This window comes from Anopheles stephensi, chromosome 3, assembly GCF_013141755.1.
Source record: "Anopheles stephensi strain Indian chromosome 3, UCI_ANSTEP_V1.0, whole genome shotgun sequence".
NCBI lineage: Eukaryota > Metazoa > Arthropoda > Insecta > Diptera > Culicidae > Anopheles > Anopheles stephensi.
In genome coordinates this window covers 16,768,015-16,787,598 of record NC_050203.1, presented here as the reverse complement: position 1 = coordinate 16,787,598, position 19,584 = coordinate 16,768,015, and the positions used below count along the sequence as shown (strand labels likewise).

Here is a 19,584-nt window from a genome sequence, read left to right as displayed (position 1 = left end):
TGGTCTAGCGTCAGTGCTTCCCGGGATCGGAGGGGTTTTGATGGGTGTAAATTAAATTATGCTTTAACAATAAATAAGTTCATTAGCAAAACCACGGATATGCTCGTGCGTCCATCGGAACCCGGATTTTGGCATCGCTGTGGTGGAAAGAGTTTTGTGGTGTGGTGTACAAAATTAAGAGGCTATTGAGATGGATTTCTTCCCTGCATCTTTCGAGGAATTTACTGCGAGGAATATTATAATAGTCGTTTTAAAACGTTTTTTTGAAGTGATTTATTTACAAAAACATCTTTATGATCGCAATTCTCGAGCATGAACATGATTTTGGTACCCTTTTCTGGGAATTGAAATCCTGCAAAGTGGTATAATTAAGAAATATTTTTAATTTATGTCTACGTTTCTAGCTTAACAAACCTGTTCACATACTCATTTTCATAGAGAATTCTTGATACGTCACAGCTCGCCATGCTATGAATGTGAGCTACCTAATGGGAAATTCCTTCACCCAAGGCTCAGTATTTCAGCGGCTCGAAGGGATGTAAGTCCAACATGATATTGCATTGCAATATGCAGCGGGAAAATGCAAGTAGGCCAGAATTCACTTCATCGTCCTTCATGAGCTTCGCCCATCGCGTCAACAAATCAAAAGCCTACCTGCTGGGAATGCTTCATTTTATTCTGAACGGAATGGTTCAGGTTAAGTGAGACGGTTTGTGGCTAGCATTGTACGATTATAGTGCAGCAATTAAAAGCTAATGCAAATGAAGCTTTGATTGAATAGTAACGTTTTATGTATGGACGCACTTTGTTAAGGTGAAGTGTTACACCGAATGAACAAAGATTCCGGTGCACTTAATGGGAAATCAATTGGTGCTTTAAGTAACGAGGATTGAAGTTCGAAAGCTTTAGAATCAATATTTTCTGTTTCGAAAAAATAAATTAAAATATAGAAAAATTGTTCAACATAAATCCTTATTGAATTAAGAAATAGTTCTTGTTAAAGGACTTTTGATTGGTTTGACTTAACATTAAGTATCGCAACGAAACGTATCTCGAGTGTATAGATAATTATGAGCACCAAGTTTCGCATCTCCAAAGCATTATTCGGTAAAGCCTCGAGCTCAAACCTCGCCTACCATCAAGTTTATCGGCGCCCGATAACGTATCGATCGCCGGGGTTAGAGAAATGTTCAACCATCAGCCGCACATTCCACAATTCCGCTAACAATGTTCGGCTTAAGTGTTTGTGTTGCGCGATTCGCGATCTTAATGGCAAACCGAGTTACAAACCGTACACCATCCATCCGTCCGTGGTACATCAATTTCTACCTGCCAACGGTTCACTTGGCATTCTGGCTAGCGGTGGACGGATTTAGATCCCGCATGCTCACCGATATGAAGCGATGCGGCATCCTTCCTTTATCTGGTATGTGTCTGGTATTGCCGGCATTATTTTCGGCAGGAAGTTATTCGTGCCGATCGATAGAGCTCGAGATGCGGGCAAGCGTCACTTGCGACGGGTAAGGATTTGATGCTGGTGGAATGTTAAAGGCCGGTGTAACGGAACGGTTTGAGCGACGTTTGACGGTTCGAGTGTGTGTGTGTGTTATCTGTGCGGTTCGATAAAATTGCGTAAATTGGAAAACAAAATTGTGTTCCACATGTGGTTTCGGTGGTTTTTGTGGTGAAATGCCTCCCCCGGAAAGTCCTACGGAGTGCTTGCCGTAACGATGTATATCTTCGAGCGAAGAGAACGCAGTGCGTATTGTGGAGGTAGAGATGAAGTTTTCCTATTGGCATAATGATAAAGGATGATATGGGTAGAGTTTGGTTCTTATCTCACAAGTCATCAATACGCTACTGGTAGTCGTAATTGTTCGTAGCGAGGATTTGCCGGAGTTCGAATGTCGCTTTAATGTCGATTTTGAAGAGGAGTGGCGGGAGTATATGGGAGTTGTCTTCACGATTGATATTTACTTCCCAGAACAGAAGATATCCTGTGATGGTCTTGGTCAATATGGTATTATTTATCCAAATTTGAGAGGAATTTAAAATTTCTGTAAGTTGAACCTAGTAAAGATATCAAGTTTTGTATTATTGCTTTTCATTTGATATTTTAATTTTCATTTATATTTTATTTTTATAAAACTTTTATTTTATATGAAACTTTTATGCATTAAATATAATTACTTAAATAAATCTATTCTCAAGTTAAATTTCTGCTTTCTAAACTAACAAAAATTACTCCAGGCTCGCTCGCCCGTCTGGCAATTCATCCAACATCCTCTGGTCCAACGGCAAGAACCACCGTTCTCACGCCACATGAATGAGCTACTGGGACAGACAACAAAAAATGGCAGGTTGGCAACAGAACAGCAAACCATCCTCATCAACACACCCAAATGCACACTACTACTAACAATTGCAGTCGACAACAACAAAAACAAAACAAACAGGGGATACTTACATACATAGTGGATCAAACTATTTAGCGTAGATGGAGGGAAATGAAAACTCGAAACAAACAATAAGCCGGTGGGGCGAAGGCAAAAAAACAATGTCGAGAACAGGGAAGAAAAAAAGAAACACAGAGACAGAAATCTAAAACAGAAAAGGATCAAAAACAAGCTGGTAGGCTGGATTATATCAAACAAGGGTAGCGTAGAACCATACTGAGCGCTAGCACTAGTGATACTATTAGACGAAACAAGGTGCAGTTTAGTGTAGCGAGAATGGTGTGTTACGTTAGGGTTATTCCCCCTTCCCCTTTTTTCTGCTCTCAATCTTCGTGTCCTGTAATGAACAGTTCTCGATTAGCAGATGCATAGAAACACGGTCAGGAGTTTTCGATGTGAATATGTAGGCATGGGAATAGTCAACCACTCGGAACCGTGCTCGCCACAACTCAATGTCGAGGCGTATGGTCGATGTGTATTTAGATAAGTCCTGGAAGACAGTTTAACGGGCGTTTGATTTAGTGTAAACATTTATAGCTTGATTTCGTTTAGTAAGTTTGAAATTATATTCTACAAAACATTACATCATCAAAAAATTCACTCAGAAAAGAATGGCCCTGCCAGAAATCTGGTAGAATGCAGAGCCGGATAAAGGTCTATTAAAATAAGATTACCAGCACTAAAGCCCTGCTCAAATCTCTTCACTCCCATTGCCGTCGGCTGGCTGGCCGGTGGCTGTGTGTGTTCTGGTGGATTAAGCGTCTGGAAGCGTTGGAATGAAACCATTTTCCTTTTCATTCTGTTGGTCAGCTTTCAATTCGGTCACGTACGGTTTGTTTGGGCAGGGCCGCAGCATGGCGGTTGCAATGCCGGAAAATTACGATTACGATTGGAACAAAAGCATCAGGATGTAGGTATTGGACGCGGAAAACGCTGTTTGGCGATAGTCGTTTTTGGGGGGATTTTTGGGAAGCTTTTGTTCCAAATTTGAAGTTTAAAAGAAATACTCCATTTCCAAAAAACGAGTCGTAGTCTTCCAACGCATTCGTTAGGATATTTTTTTAATTAGAATCACGCAAAAAATACATTTTTTTTATTTTTAATCAGTTCACAATTGCATCGCAACATCAACATATCCTTCGACCCGTACTTCAGCAAGGGGCAAGCATGCGTACGACTTGATTGTGTTCAACTCCCAATTATAATCTTACCGAACCACAATATGAGCTACATTTAGCGAGGTAAGCAGTGTGAAAACAGGCAGACGGCTCTATTGAATCACACAGTTGATGTAAAACATGTATAACTACGGACCTATACTCTTTATAATCCTACCACGTACTATACACATACCCTAGAATAGTAACAAGGTATGGTCAAGGGCACCAGGGCTAAGGACAATAACGGGTGAGCCGGGAGAGTTCTTAGCAAAGCAGCAACCCATCTAAACAGCAGCAAGGTCGGCTTTTGGCGACGGAGGCAACAGCTACGAATTACGTTAATACTCACTTGTCAACTTGATTAAGCCGAACCCGACCGAATCCTACACACAAAACAGTCTTTAAGAGCGTTCAGGTATTCATTGTGTGTATTGCCATTCGCGAATCAATCGGGCTTGCTTTCCGGTTTACACGTTGGGCAAAACTTCAACGGAAGCGTAGAGCAGAGTTAAAGTTCTTCGCAGTACGCAAGCGTTCGATTAGACGTTCTAGCGCGTTCGAGTTAAATCACTCGTGTTAGTAGTAAAATTTTCTTGCAATTTAGAGCAACCTTTTCCCTTCGAGCAATGTAATGGACTCGGACGGGAAGTGGAACCGAAAGCTAGCTGGCAACGGAAGCAACACAAATGGCGCAACCCCCAGCTATGTTGCTAACGAATGATGGACTATTTATCCGATGGCAGGTAGCCAGCTGGGTGTGGAGAAGGGGGGGAGCAAATGTACTCGATATATTATATATTATATATACACACATACATACAAAACATGCATACAATACATACAAAACAGTACGATGGTTATGATATGGAACACTTAGCGGACTGGATTGGAAGAAGAACAAAAAACAAGAACGGGAATCCAATACACTCTAGATGGTAGTTTTTCGGTGAATTGATTGCAGCCGCCGATTGCCCCAGCATCAGATGGGGCAGGACATTCTGGAGTGGTGGGCGGGACAAGAACAAGTGAAAGTGTTATGTTATTTACGAAAAATAAATCGAAGATTTCTGAGAAAAGTAATGGAGTAGAGTGTGGTTTTTGGGGGAGAGAAGAATGGTCTTTTCTGGTCGTTTGACTAGGGAGAGAGTATTCAAAGGGTAAGTACTATAAATTCCATTTAGAGATATGGACCACATAGAAGTGTCTAATCTGTAAGTTTAAAATTAATATTGCAAGGTTTTCTTATTAAACTACATAACTCAGCCTGCTGCAGAATTCCTAGATACCGCTCACGATCGAGTGTCGTCATCTGCTAATCAAATATGCGCCTGCCTTTCTGGTGGACGCATCAACGGCATTATTCCCTCTCAATGTGGGCCTACTACACCTCCTTTGGGTGTGTGGACAACCTTCAAAGACTTCACAGACCTGGGGGTTCAATGCCATACTCATGACATAGTTAGTCCATGGGAACCTGGCGAGTCCAGTTTGGCGCACAACGGAGAGATCATCGCACAGGGCCAAAATCCTTCCAAGATCTCAGATCTAAGATTGACAGTAGCTCGTCAGTTAAAAAAAAAACATTTCTTTTCAATTTTGAACCAGAGTCTATTTTTTGGAGGTTTGAGCGAGTACAGAGACTTTAAATATTCTGTACAGTCTACGCTTCTATTGTCGTGATAGGTGTTTTAGTGGAAATGATTCCTCAGTCTGTAGGATTCTGAAGTGGTTGTCGATGCTGACTTTTGATCCAAGATGGTTAAAGCTCTAGGTGACTTGATAGGCGTGACCTCTTCCTATCATAGGCAGAGCTTCCTAGCGTAAAGCAGTGTTTGTTAGCTGGTCCGCTGTCAGTTGAAGATCTTTTAGTCAAGAAAAAGCAGAAGAGATATGATGAGCCTTAAATTGTGATTTATTGCAATAAATTTCGAATTGAAAAAAAACCCCCGCTAATGACTAAGTAAAGATTGACGTAAAGAATTTTCTATTGGTGAACCGCTCCAGCGCACTCTCTTTTTATCCCTCAACACTCCGTCAAATATGCAGAAAAAAAATGTCCACAAAGCATGATGACGCCGTTGGTATGCGAAAATCTTACTCTATCCTACCTGCATGTCTACGGCCTTGTTTGTCAGTTATTTAGCAAAGCTAAGTTCCCATTCGTTTCGGATGCAAATCAATAGTCAAAAAAAAAAGCCAACCAACGGGAACGTGCATACATTAGGCGAGATGACGGGAGACCTCTTAAAATATTTGAAGAAGGCGTGTGGCTGTCACATTCCAACGGTTCGCTTGTACGGCGACCGGCCCAATTGACCCAAGGTTGACCGGTATCCATCAGGTGCGACAGATGTAGTGGTGTCGAGATGGGATATTCGGGAGATTAGTTATAAGTGGGCCGTTAGGAGGTCATTCCCGCCGAACAGTTTTAGGGTTAAAAATTATTTCAATTTATTTTTAAATAAATGGTATTATGGACAAAAAGAAATAAAATATAGACCCAAAGTAATAAAAATCAAATATTTTTATTAACAATATGCACCACTATCGCTGAAAGTTGGTCACGTACTGTACATGCTAAATGGTGGAATTAGTGTAGCTATCATGCAACCGTCAAACCGCCGCGGCCAGACAGCGCTCGGCTCGGCGAGACAGCGAATGAATGAAAGATCATCGATTAAAGTGCGAGCAGTGAAGGAGCTTAAGATGAGGCACGAACACGTGCGGTGCGAGCCAAACAGAGACGATAAAGATGCAGAAAAGAGAGCTTCGTCAAGGGGCAAGACGATGAAGACGGCAAAGGGCGTAAGAAACGCACGGCGACGAAGGCCACCGAGGCCACGGAGGTAATGGAGTAATAGAGAAGGTGAAGGAATTTGAAAACATAAAACCTATCTTCTTGTGGTGAGATTTTTTTTTCTCTCTCCCTTTCGTGTGTCTGTGTGTGTGTGTTACACCTCATAAAATCATCGAGAGCATCCAAATTGTGGGAATTAAAATTGGCATCCACCTAGAGGGAGATGTTTATCGTGGGTTGAATTTTAAAGTATAGTTATTGTATTATTTATAATTTATATACTCGAGCACCTTTTGAATGCTTTTCGGTAGCGAATATGAAATCTGTACGATTTGTTGGCATATTTAATTCATCACGTGACTTAACCTCTTTCTATTTGCCTCCAAAAAAGCGAAGGTTACTCGGGGGGGAAAAATAGGGAAAATAAGGTAGCCAATGTAAAGTGAAGGGCCACACAGACACAACCACACATTGGGACATACTGTGTCAATTTGGTGGTCCCCATCGGTCGAAACATCGGTGTAGGTTAGTTTCGGCGGCGGTTGAAGTGAAAAGCCACCGATGCAAAACTATGCAAAGGCTTGGTACCGGTCGGGGAGACGTCCCGTGCCCAATCGGGGTAGGAAAGAAGCGGGCCTGAATGACACAAGAATTCCTCCCGTGCGCGGAACGGAAAAGGAAAACGAATGCTGCAAGAACGGAAGAGACGAAAACGGATCTCCAGTGTACGGGGAGGTAGAGGGGTCTCCACGGTGGTTGTTGGTTGAAGCAAATGACTCGTCAAGGTGAAACGAGTTCAGGTGAAATGGGGCTTCCTTTGGGATGGGTTGGGCGGAAATGGTGCAGAGAGATCAAGCCAGAGTGAGAAAGAAGCAGGGTAGAAAATGAGACAGAACAGCAAAGGCCATAGGCGAACCACATGTTAAGAGGGGGGAGGGGGGGGGGAGACTTAGCGTGGCCGTGGTGTGCCCGGGAACGGGTTAAGGAGCAACGGATGATGAAAATTAAAAAAAGAGAACGGATAAAAAGAAACATGAAAACGGCCCTAAACACTGCCTGCACACACATACGCGCGCGCACGGCAACGAAAGGGGCTGGCTGCCTGCACATGGCCAAGTTGTGCCGGCCGGTTGGTGTAGTTGTAGTAAGTGGGTAGCCTCTGTTAGGGCGACTGCACACCGGGAGAAACCAGGAACGATCTCACTGCTGGAGCTCACGAGCGCTGGGAGACTTATTATGCTGGTCTATTACATGGAGGAACATGATGAAGCAAACTGGAATCAGTATGTGTGTGCGAGAGTTATTATTAGCTTTTTTCACCCTAGCTCACAACAGGCAAAATTATTCAAAAACTTTAAAGGTAAGTATCTCAAAAATATAATGAAAAATTGTATTTTTGAATAAAAAATGATTAATTTTTACAAAGAATTTTATGTATCATCTTTAACAATAAACACAGCAAGCCATTTTATTTGCGTTGTCGTCTCGATTGAGAAACACTGGAGATTTTAATTTATTGGACCTGCCGAAGTATCATTTTACGGTGTTGATATCAAACTTGACAAAGATGAAATTCATATCGATGTAGGCATCTTGTGTTGAAACACTCTTTTACAGAAATGAAAAATGCTGTCTCTTTCTTATGTTTTCTTTAATATTCATGTAATTTTTGTAAAGGAATTTTAAAATGAAAGGAGAATATTTTTTATCTTTATTTATTTTAGAATTTATTGTTGGTCAGGGCTACCATAGCTTAATTTTTTAATATTTCAAATTTATTACTTTTTCCTTTCTTTATTTTATATCTTTTATTAATCTTATGATTTAATTTCTTATTTTGAATAATTAAAAACTAATACTTTTTTCAAAGTTTATGCAAGTAACGTACCCACACTTCCTAAAGCACCCAATGTGCGCAACCGTCCAGAACGGGCACTCACTGCTTGCACTGGCCACCGCTCAGAACATGCACAGCCGCTGGTCCTGCGATTTGAAGACGACAGTGTGCAGCCCTACAGCCAGGGCTAACCGGACCCCGGCAAACGGTGCGCGTTTAAATGTGGCTTTATTTGACGGAAAGCTCTCGCGCGGAACGGTAACGTTGTTGGCTGGCAGCAGCGCGTGGTGTGTTTCAACGCGGATCGACCGGTTTGTTGTGTATGCGCGCGCGCGTCCGCTTTCGTCGGTCTCGGCGAGGAAATTGTTGTCCACGGCTGGTTGTGCTTACTTCGCCGTTGTGATATCAGTGGTTGTGGTGGGTGAAGTTAAGAAGTAAATGATTCTGAAGTTAATGAATGAAGAGCCAAAAAGTGTGAAAAGAAAGCGATAAGCGATAACCCTGACATGATGTAGAAGTGAATTGAGTGAAGGAAAAAATAATTAAATGAAGTTAAAGAGTTTAAAAAGAAGCAATAATTCAAATAGTTATCTATTCAAAACGAATAGAGCTTGAGTGAAACTCGATTGAATGTCTTTAAGCATCAAACCGCAGACGCGTTCAAAGCAACATGCGCGATCATCGCTCGTAGTGATCAGGTGTTTTCGGTTTCCTACGAGAGATCATCCAAGTGGTTGTGTATTTGTGGTTGTGTTTGTATGCGGGAAAAAGCGTACCGAGAGCTTCCGAACAAAAAAAATCGTACGCACACAGTTGTGAGGTAATGGGAAACAGTTTTGTAAAGTAAACTGCCATCGCAATACTGCCTCATCATCCCTTAAATGCGTTTCCTTCATCTCTTAAAGCAATATTTTAATTCCCTGCTCTTGCGTGCCGTCCCTTTTTCCTTTCCCTTGTTTTTTCTTCTGCTCCGTGTGAAGGTCTTGTGAAATAGTTCTGTTCTGTTGCTTACAATTAATGCAATTAGCTGCCGGCCAGGAATGGTTCGGTGCCAGGGAGCAAAGGCACCACTGGCTTTGTTCTTTCCAGCTCTGTTCTTCGGCTCATGTGTCGTGAAGCGATGCAGACTTCCCGTCTGGCATAGGTGGCCATCGTTAACAGCTATTTGAAGACCGCGTCCCAGCACGCGGTGTCAATGTTCCAAATCCTTGCACGGGTCAGACGAAGGTCAGGAATGCGATCCTTATGGCACGATGCACCGGTGTACCGGTCACACACGGCTGAACCCTTGAGCGTGTAAGAACAGAACCAAGCGAGCTCATGGCAAGAAGCGTGTTAAAAGTTCCTCTGCTCATTTAATTACCTTCCCTACTTTTGCCAAGTATTTGTGGCAGAAGTATGCAACGTAAAGGGAAAATTAAATTTGATAATTAAAAAGGGGGAAATGTTTAACTCTTGCCGAAGACGCTTGAAAAGTCTTGCTGAAATTCCCAGCTGTAGGCTCAGCACGACAAGGCGCACTCGCTCACAATCCCGATCAATAAAAAGACGTTTTTTACAGTGCTATTATGACAAAACGCTACATTAAAATGCTGCCAAACATAATATACGATCGTAATTAAACATTCACGGTGTAATTGTTTGCGAGCTGGCGGCCATAAAACTGACGTATAAATCAGTTTGCAGTACCTAATTAATGCTTGTCCGCACAATGCCAATACACACCCTTCCCCGACGCTCAGGGCGATGGTGATGGGATGCCGTTTTTCTTTATTTCCCCCCGTGTAAAACTGACCAGCCGAAAGCAGAAATCTGTTTGTAGATAAGTAAAAACAAAAACCAAAGGCTCCATACACCGATTGCGCGAGAGACAATCTCGTCATCGGCATTCCCCGATCCGCTCGAAACCCGTTTTTGTGACAGATTTTATTTTCGTTTTAAGTCATTTCGGTTTGTTTCTTTTCGTTTAATTTCGTACATCGAAGTGTATCGATTTCAGTATCTCACTGGAGCGTGGCCGCCAGTGCTTGCAAATCTTTGGTGAATGTTTCCATCGGGGAAGCATTCCGTAGGAAGAAACACACGCACACCAACGATGGGGATGGGATGGAAATGTGAACCGTTATGGCCCGTGCCCACGCACGGCATAATCGTTTTCGCATGCAAATGGGAAGGAAATAAATATGTTACCAATAAGAAATTGGCAGACGCAGTTTTTTTTGGTCGGAGGTAGATGGATAGTGGTAGACATCATCAAAACTTACCACGATCGTGTTTGTTTAGCGCTGGATGGCTAGGTGAATAATCCAATTAATAATAGATAGCATTATTTATGCAAGTGATTTAAATAGAATTTGATGCTGAAAGCCTGAGCTAGGTTGGGTAGTTTTAATATAAAAATTAGGAGCAATAGAAATCTCCAAGTAAGATCACTAAAATATGTGGTTTGAAGAATCTGCCATGAATTTGTGCTGGTAAGAATTGAGCTCGTGGAAATAAACGCTAGCTAGTATTTCAATCTGTCACATTATAGCAGGCTGTCATTGCTGTCAGTTTGCATTATTTATAGCAAAGAAGTAATATTCCTAAGTTTATGAAAATAGTATGCTTTAACTTTAAAATATAAGCTGTGGTTTCATAGCTTCATTTAAATACGATTTTGATTGTTCCGTCTGGCTGCAATTAAGAACAGTTCTCTCTGCTATAATCTGTTGCCTTCTTTGCTATAAAATCTCTTTGCATCACTCAGCATTCGAATTAATCAACTGAAAAGCCAGTAAATGAAGATACACGAAATGCCTAGTAGACCTTGTCTAAATTTGGTCCGTCACTGTGTAACGAACTGATGGGAACTGAATAAATAGGGTGAAAAAAAATGGCCAGGAATTAAAAAACAGACAAACTCCATTCCAGCCAACTGCCTGCTGGAGCAGTTAAGAAACCGGTATCGGAAGCGGGCGAAGTACATAAATAACCTCGCCTTGCTCCGCAGAACTGCTGCCTAGGTGGTTTCATCCCATGGTTCCCGAACCACCAAAAGGGGGAAGCTGTAAGCCGTCCCGCAGCTTCCCTCCTTAACACCCACCTTAAGCCAGAGTGCTGCGTGAAGTCGTTTGCGTGCATCTGCGTGCGACAAATATTCCGCAACGGCATTCGTTGTGAGCGCTTCGAGTTCGCCCTTGCATCTCCGGGCCGGTTGGATTGGGTTAACGAAATTCTCTCGGAATCGTTAAATTTTCCTCCTGCCCTCGCGTCGGTGTGTGTGTTCGATTTGATTCTTTTTCCTCTCATTCCATTAAATTATTTCTCCATTCTTCAAATGCAAGAGTTCGGAACAGCCGGTCCCGATGCCGATGCCCGGAGCTGATGTCAGCGGCTTGAAAGTAATGTTCTCGTTTGGTTTGGTGTTTTTCTTCCCTCGGTTCCTTTCCATCCAGGCAGGTTTTTCGTTGTTGTTGTTGCGGTTGCAAATCTGGCCCTATTGATGGGTTTAGTGTTTGTGTGTTAGTGTTGTGTTTTTTTTGCTGCTGCTGCTGCTAGTGGTACGATCTAGTGTTTCTATCGCAAAGTCAAGCAGTGCCGGGGCAAGTGTTTGGAGCCAAGTCCAAGTGTGTGGGATTTGCACGATGCCAACCGTCGGTACGGTCGTTGGCCCGGCCGGATGATAAGTGTTATTGGTGATGTTGTGGTAGGTTTGTTTGGGTTGTTTTTCAACGTGTGTTTTTTGTTGTTGTTATCTGTGCAACAGTGTAAACGTGGTTGGGTTTTTGTTTTATGCAATCAAGTGACGTGCAGTGGCGAAAAGTGCAGCAGTGAGCAGAAACCAGAAAATAAATGAATTTAAATTTGAATGTAACGAATAGAGCCGTCGTGCAGTGAATTTGATGACAACAGTAGAACTTGGACAGGAACACCATAAAGGAGGAACGACGTAGAACAGCAAAAGTAAGTTTCAGACCATTTTAAGGAATTTGATGAATAATTTAAATTCACTAAAGACGTTTGAGATAAACATTTATCAAATTACAAAGCAAATTTGATAAGATGTGAAATGGATAAGCTAAATCATGGAAGACTATTTAAAGAACTCAATGAATTTGGAAACCAAGAGATAAAATAAGCCCTAAAAATGAAATAGCTTCATTTAAAAGACTTTAGAACTTCTTAATAAATAAAACACAATGTAGAACATTACATAATTTAAATGAGAGATGTTTTGCTTCTCTCAACGATTATAACATAATGAACCTTACCAATAGTAGATCAATCAAACTTAATTCTTCAAACTGGGCTAGCGAATAAATCTATAATTAAATATCTTCAACGTGAAGCCAAACCACTTACGCTTTTGTATTTTTCGCATTCAATAAACATCATCATAAGCTACTTTTGCATAACTGAACAGCTCCTTCAAAAAAACCTCAAACGCCTAGAAAAACGGATGCTTTATTGCCCAACGCCAGGCGTGCACAAAAAAAAAACCAACGGCAACGTTTAGCTCCGGCACGATGTAATTATGCTTTGCTAAAATATTGCCACCCAAAAGCACGATCGGTTCGTGCAGTTTGCAAAAATGTATCAAACCGAAACACGATTATGTCACAGGCGTAACATTGCCCACAGCAAACCCATTTAAGGTTCGGGGCTCGGGCACGATTCCCCCGGCATGTCGGTAATTATTGTTGTAGAAAATTGAATTCACAGACAATTGCTACCTTTTGCACACTTTTCGATTTAGGTACCTCCTCTTGAGGTATTTTCTCTTTTAACTCTTACATCGACTCAATGTTCGGTTCGCACTCAAGCATCATGCAAGCTCATCCTCGATCGGTGGTAGTCTACCACAGACAGCGCGCATTGATGTTGGATTTATTTATTTCACATTTCCCCGGCCCGACATCCGACACAGTCGACTAATTACACAACCACATCGTGCAGACAAAATGGTGCGCCATCACAGCGCAAAAAAACTGGCGCGATCTCTCGAGACAGTAATCCGGCCCCCGCGCTACAAATATGACATTCACGATTCTCTCAGCTGCCAGCGAAAGCCCTGATAGATACCGCACCGCGCACCGGCAGTATGGTATTGGCCGCAGTGCGCGTTGTTTCTAGACAGATGTGCAACCGGTGCAGACATCACAGCACGGTGCATTAAACTGCATACATGCTGCGATGGGACGCCACCATGAGACGGTGGTGATTTTGGTCGCGATCGGTTTCGAATCGAAACTGCTGTTTCGCTGAGTCGGGGGTGAACTGATGATGAAATATGGGTTCTGCTAAATGCTATTACTTGGGAATTTTAATGTTTTTCTTTTTCATGCTTCTCTCAGTGCAAACGGTGGGTTGTTTTGCATTCTTGTTCTAGTGGTGGGAGCGAATTGATAGGGTTTGGGGAGGTTTTTTCAATGTCAGTTTTAGCTGTGAGGCAATTCATTTAGAAGACTGATCTACTAGGACTGATTAGAGAAGTTACAATTAATGATATTTGAAATATTCAACAGTATTCTCTAGTTATTCTTTGGCACTACAAATTTCTTTGGCACTACCCGAAATTTCTGACTCCCTGTGCCTCGATATTACTTATCGTTGGACAGTCAGTCCTGCGTTCGGGCACGCGAACAGGATGGGATTAGATCCCCGATCCGTGAGAAGACCTACGCCGCTGCTGCCTCGATCTGAAACTGGAATGACCCGTATGAAACAATTATCCCTTGTTTACATGTTTTTCCTAACGTTTGTTAAATAAAACGTTTTTTTGGTCCAATATAATTTTTGTTCGTACAGACTGCTCATAATTGACCCTTGTCATGGTTTTGAGCAGCCATATTGTTTTTTTAATGTATAAATGTAAAGAAAAGTTAATGTCAAATGGGAATTGATTGTGAAAGAGATGTGAATGATAGTTTAATAAGAGTGAATAAGAGATGCGAAAGAGAGTAGAATATTGCTACTGTTAGTTAGCTGTTAGCTTAAAGCAATAATATTTTAAACATATTTAAATATGTAGCGATCTTAATTTGCACGTTCGGCAGCGAATAACAGTCAAATAGAAAGCTCCCTTCAGTCTACAAATTCTAAAAACTTATCAATCACCACCAACGGGATCGCTTCTCCGATAAACATTTCCTTTCGCCCAGGATCTTCCATCATTTAATACTCTTCCTGCGAATACCTTACCCCAGTAGTACACATCATCTGGTCCTATGTGCTCTTTTCCCTTCGCACGCTCGGCACATTGGCCTTCCTGTCCACTAAGCCGACCATAAATCGCTAACGTGCACGGGCGTTCGATTTTTCCCCCCACCCGATCGATCGACGGATCGATAGATTCCAACGTGCGTCCGAGCGTACACGACGCGTCACACCCGGCGTACCCGGACGAGCTATCCGGCGGTGGCGGTACCTTTCTTTTAATGTTTACTGCTCTCATGCCCATGCCGGGGCTATTAAGAGATTTGCTTCATTTTTCTTCATCAGCTCGCGTCAGCTTACCGTTCTGGGGGAGGGAGGTGAAACCCTCTTTTTTCTGCTGGCTAGCTAATGCTTCACCCTGACCTGCCGATTGCATCTCAGTGCAAAATGGTGTAGAACGGGAGGGAGAAGCTTCTGTTCCTGGCGATGAGCTGGTGCTGGCGGGTACAAGATCGATTCACATCGCGATTGTGGTGATCGCGGAAAGTCATGACATGATCTTGAATGGGATCAGTGCGAAGACATGCTACTAGAATTGGTTTGCAAAGGTTCGTTCGGTCTTCGTTAAGTAAACAGATTAAAAGTGGTCAAGAATTGCTTGTTCCGATGGAGATCAGGAGTTTTATAGTGTTGAAAGAAAATTATCCTGCTCACGAACGAATGTGTGTGACATAAAGGCTGAGGCTCACAGGTTCGATTTTTGTACTCCAGTGTACCAGAAACAAGCAGATGAAGCTGCTTCGTTTCGTCAAAGCCCGTGCAAAACCCTTGGTCGTAAAGCGTGAAGAGAGCTCTCTTTAATAAAGTGCAAGCCAGTATTCCCCCGTACGTACGGACGGGCCCTACACCAAGAAAAGCCAGACTTGATGAGATTTGAGAGGATGGAAAATCAATTTTACAACCCGCCAGCCCAAGGCAGCCTGCTGCTGCTGCTGCTGCTGCTGCCTGAGCACCAAACCCGACGGAAGCGTGTCGAAATATCGGGCAAGAAAAGGCGGCACTCTATAATCGAAGCGCCCGAAGTAATCGCTATCTCGAAAAAAAAAAGAAAGAACCGGAGCATCATCATTCGCGGCGTACAGCGGCAGAAGCTTTCTGCCGGGACCGCAGCCAAAAGGAAAGAGCCGCCTGGCTTCGGTGGTGTTTCTTTGGTGAAGTGGTATTCCACTCGTCGTGTGGGACACCGGGTTCTGCAGCCGACCCTCTCGCCTCTACAGGAAGGTGCAGGTGCAGTTCTTCGGCAGAGTAGCAGTCACCGACACCAACTTATCGAACCAAGCGAAAAAAAAAAAACAGAGAAAAAACAAAGAAAAAACAGAGCTCAGAAGCATTTGCAACAACACAAGAAATGACGCACGGGGAACAGCAACAGCAAAAACAGCGTCGAAGCTGCAAGTTGGTCCATTCTGTTAAGTTGCGAGTTGTTTCACCTTTCTGTCGCCCTCGAGCGTTTCCAAGTTTCGAAGATCTTCTGGTGTGTGTGTGGGGGTTTCTTTTTTCCCTCCTGGCACGATTTATGGAAGTGGTGGTGCTCAAGAGTTATTCCCCCGGCTTTTTTTTTCGTTCGCCAAAGTTCGCACTCCGCTGACTTTGGTCACCCGTGTCTGGGCAAATGAGCTGCAATTTTTCTCCCGTTAGTCGGGTGCTTACCGAGGCATTTTTCGGCGCATGCTTTTGGGTTTGTTTTATTCTGTGTTGGGCAATGCGAAGTTTGAGTGATTAATCATCTCCCGGTGGACGATGATCTTATTAATGTGCGCAAAGTATAGGGTGTTTGCGATAAGACGCACCAAATCACCGGATGACACGATATCATTCACAAGGGAGAGAATGGGAAGGGTTTTTTTTTATTCCTGGACAGAGATTCTTGTTGAAACTTTGCCCTTAAAGTGAGTTATTTTTAAGGGGATGCAGTGAAGCATAGCCGGGATAAGAATTGATAAAAAGAGTGAGTTAATCGGCAGTTATGTGAAAATTTCTCGAGCCAGCAACTGCCCCCATCTGAAGCAATACAATTTAAGCTCAAATTATTTCTTTCTTCGCTAAATGTTTGAAGAAATCAAAAGATTTTTTAAATTTTTTGTGCACTTTTAAACGGAAGCAATTTTAATCATTTGAGTCTGCTGTATTCGTTAGGGTCAATCGTCCAAGACCACCACGTACGCACGTACGGCGGTGGCGGTTCTGGGATAGTCTCATTTTTTAATGCATTGCCTGCTTTAATCGACGCGTGTAATTAACGTTCGGTCGGTATCGTATGCTCTGCCGTATGTTGCTCTGCATGATCGTGCAACTTACCAAATCTTCCTCCGGGATACCTGAGGAAAAATGGCGAAGAGAATGCCGAAAACCGCAGTGCAGCAACTGGAATTCGATCCTTGCGATCGTTGGGATGTGTTGATGGGTGTCGGTTCCGAGTCTGGGCAGTTGATCGCCTTCATCTGTTGCTTGAAAAGTTCCTCACTAGAGCATACTTTTCTCCGAGATCGTATTCCTGTGCAAAAGTGAATAATTAATTGAGAAAGAAGATAGGCAAAGAAACTTTTCAGCCGTTCCCATCTCAGGAGAATGGTATTGCCAAGTTGCCAGCAAAACATGGTTAACCTTTAACGTAAGGAGCTGTGCTAGAGCACCGGCCTATAAAAATAACACCACCACTCGAGCCGATGCTCGATGTAACGATCGGCATCGATCGTATGCAGCGTGTAAGCTTTAATGGCGATTAAAATGATGCTTAACTCAAACAACAAATTTTCATGTAGCATAAAATGGGTTTCCACGAGAGCGGGAAGAGCATCGCCGAACTGCTCGAATGTAAGATGTCTTAAAAAGATGCTATTAAATGGAACATGCAGGTTTTAAAACGCTCAACAACATCGTATCACGATTTTCAAGCTCACATAACTGCATCAAATATCCGGGAGTTGATTTTGAAAAAGCAGCACCTTGGCCATCTTGAACGGTCTTCACTGAGTATTTGCTTCTTGGCTTAGCTATTATCAGACTTCAAATGATTTTTTATCTCCGCTTACTTGCATTGAATGAATTAAAAAAGTTTTGTCTCATTTCAATATTGAAAACCTCAACCGGTATTGGATCTGTTACAGCAACAACAGCAAAGCAGAGCTAGCCGAACTCAATACATTGTCAAACAGCTCGTCGATAAACAATCGTTTCTCTCCTGGATAGATTCCCGGAGTCTGGTGTGGAATACATTTCATTCCGAGCCAAAAAGGAGCGGTGGTTTGAGTCTTAAAAGGGGAAGAAATTAATTTCGAAAAAGCTCATAAAGCGTCGGTAAACAGTGGAACGAGCTGGCAAACTTTTCCAATCCGAGAGCCGATTGTTTGCGTGCCGCCTTAGGGGGCGTTTGCTAAATTGTGACAGCTGTTCGGATGGGTTGTACGCATTCGATTCGTTTTATATGTTTACCGATAGCCGTCACATAAGCATGGAATAGAAAAAGAGTTCTTTGAGATGCGTTTGTCATACGATATTCCCAAGATCAAGAACTTGTTCCAGGGAAAATTTATTTATTAGAATTAATCCTGAGCTTAACTAGACAATAATTCAAACCGAACTCCTTCAGACATAAATGGACAATTTCTCGGGGAACTTGCCCAACAAGTTTTACGCTCATGTCAATAATCATATCCACTCGTATCCCATCGTAAATTCATATCCAAACACACACACACACAGTCATGATCCGTGAGCAGATCGACAATCCTTCTCCTTTCGTTCCTACCGGCTTACAAACTATTTATCTTAACCACCTTGCATTTCCAACTGACTGTCAACTAAACGTTCGTCCGTTCGCTCTACTGCTCGGCATGGTCCTTTCCTTTTCGCAAAAACGTTGGATTCAAATTCCTTCCCGCAAACCTGCCGAGGCGCTTTCCCACCCGGCCAGTACAACCTGCCAGCTCCAATGCGGCAGTGCTTCGGAAGGGAATTCGAAACCGAAATGAAGTTGGAATGAGTTTTCTGTCTCTCTCTCGCCCTCCCTTCAGCATCCAGCCGTCCAAGGGTCCATGGGTTTTGCGGTTTGTGTTGCTAGTAATTACTGTTTGTCGTACGAAATGATGCATAAACTGTTGAAATACAAAATATTTACTTCGCTAGTGCAAACCGGTTTTAAGGGATCGGAACGGGGGAAAGGTGGCGCAAGTGAGCGTGTGTGTGCAGGGATGGATGAATGCTTTTGTCATCATTGAGCGAAAGGACACACACACACGATCGCTCCGAAGCTTTAATCGCACGGCGGGTGGAACAGTCGGGTGGTGTCGTCGGAACGGGGATAGTTGTTTGCTTGGCACGGTTGAGTTGGGTCGGTTGGTTCGTTCCCGTTGTGTTCTGGGAATGCTGTAAAGCGGATGCAATTTCGATGCATTCAGCCAAAGGTACACCACATAGTCGGTGACCCGAATGTCGTCGGTTGATGTTAGCCAGCAGCTAATAGTAAACACATTTTCGGCAGCCAGGCAATGCTCACCCTTGTCCTGCACCGTTTCCCTGTGGCTTTAATTAGCCCTTCCCCTCTCTCGCCAAGCCGTTCCAAACTCGGAACAAATGAAGAACGAAGCGAACTACTTATTAAACATCCCATTTGGAGGTTTGTTTCTTACAATTAGTAAAACTTTTTTCCTAGCTCCTTGGCTCGCAAGCTCTCGTTTACCAGTGTAAAATGAGAAACTAAAATGAAACCCGCGCCGCTTTTGCTTCTACGCTTTCGCATTTTCAATTCCCCACGGCCGTATTCGCTTTTCTTGCGCTTATCACTATCATTGTGCAGGCCACATACGGAGCTGGGATGCATGCAACTGCTGGCCGGATGGGGGTGGTATGCTTGTTGGCCCCCCCTGCTCGTACTTGATGAAAATTTCCAATCAGGCTGTAATTGGCTGCCGGCTAATTTTCCACTCATCATACTCGGGTTGCCGGTTGCCGGGTGAAAACAAAGCAAACAAACGAGTAAAAAAAGGAAGATCCGACTGACTACACTATGATAACAATGAGTGTATACGCTGGAGCATCATGACTGACTGCTTCCTGTTTTATTCGGACAATAGCAAACAGATTGTTTTTATCTTTTGATATGTTTTTTGAGGCGAGCATGAATTTTGAGTAATGTAT

The 19,584-nt window shown here is 43.0% G+C and overlaps 2 protein-coding genes across 11 annotated transcripts in view; both read left to right on the top strand.

The window, feature by feature from the left end:
* LOC118512690 overlaps positions 1-4,696 on the top strand; it is a 65,258-nt gene extending 60,562 nt beyond the window's left edge. For all 3 annotated transcript variants that reach the window (XM_036057481.1, XM_036057480.1, XM_036057482.1), the window contains one exon: positions 2,251-4,696. The gene's annotated coding sequence lies outside the window, so the exon portion shown is untranslated. The remainder of the gene's footprint in view (positions 1-2,250) is intronic.
* Positions 4,697-8,411: 3,715 nt separating this feature from the next.
* The window catches only part of LOC118512686 (tensin-4-like), a 59,810-nt gene continuing 48,637 nt past the window's right edge, over positions 8,412-19,584 (top strand). The window contains exons 1-2 of one of the 8 annotated variants that reach the window (XM_036057473.1): positions 8,412-8,508; positions 11,688-12,195. The gene's annotated coding sequence lies outside the window, so the exon portion shown is untranslated. Of the gene's footprint in view, positions 8,668-10,982; positions 11,507-11,687; positions 12,196-19,584 lie in introns of those variants that run through there. The other 7 variants (XM_036057475.1, XM_036057471.1, XM_036057470.1 and 4 more) reach the window with 7 other exon arrangements.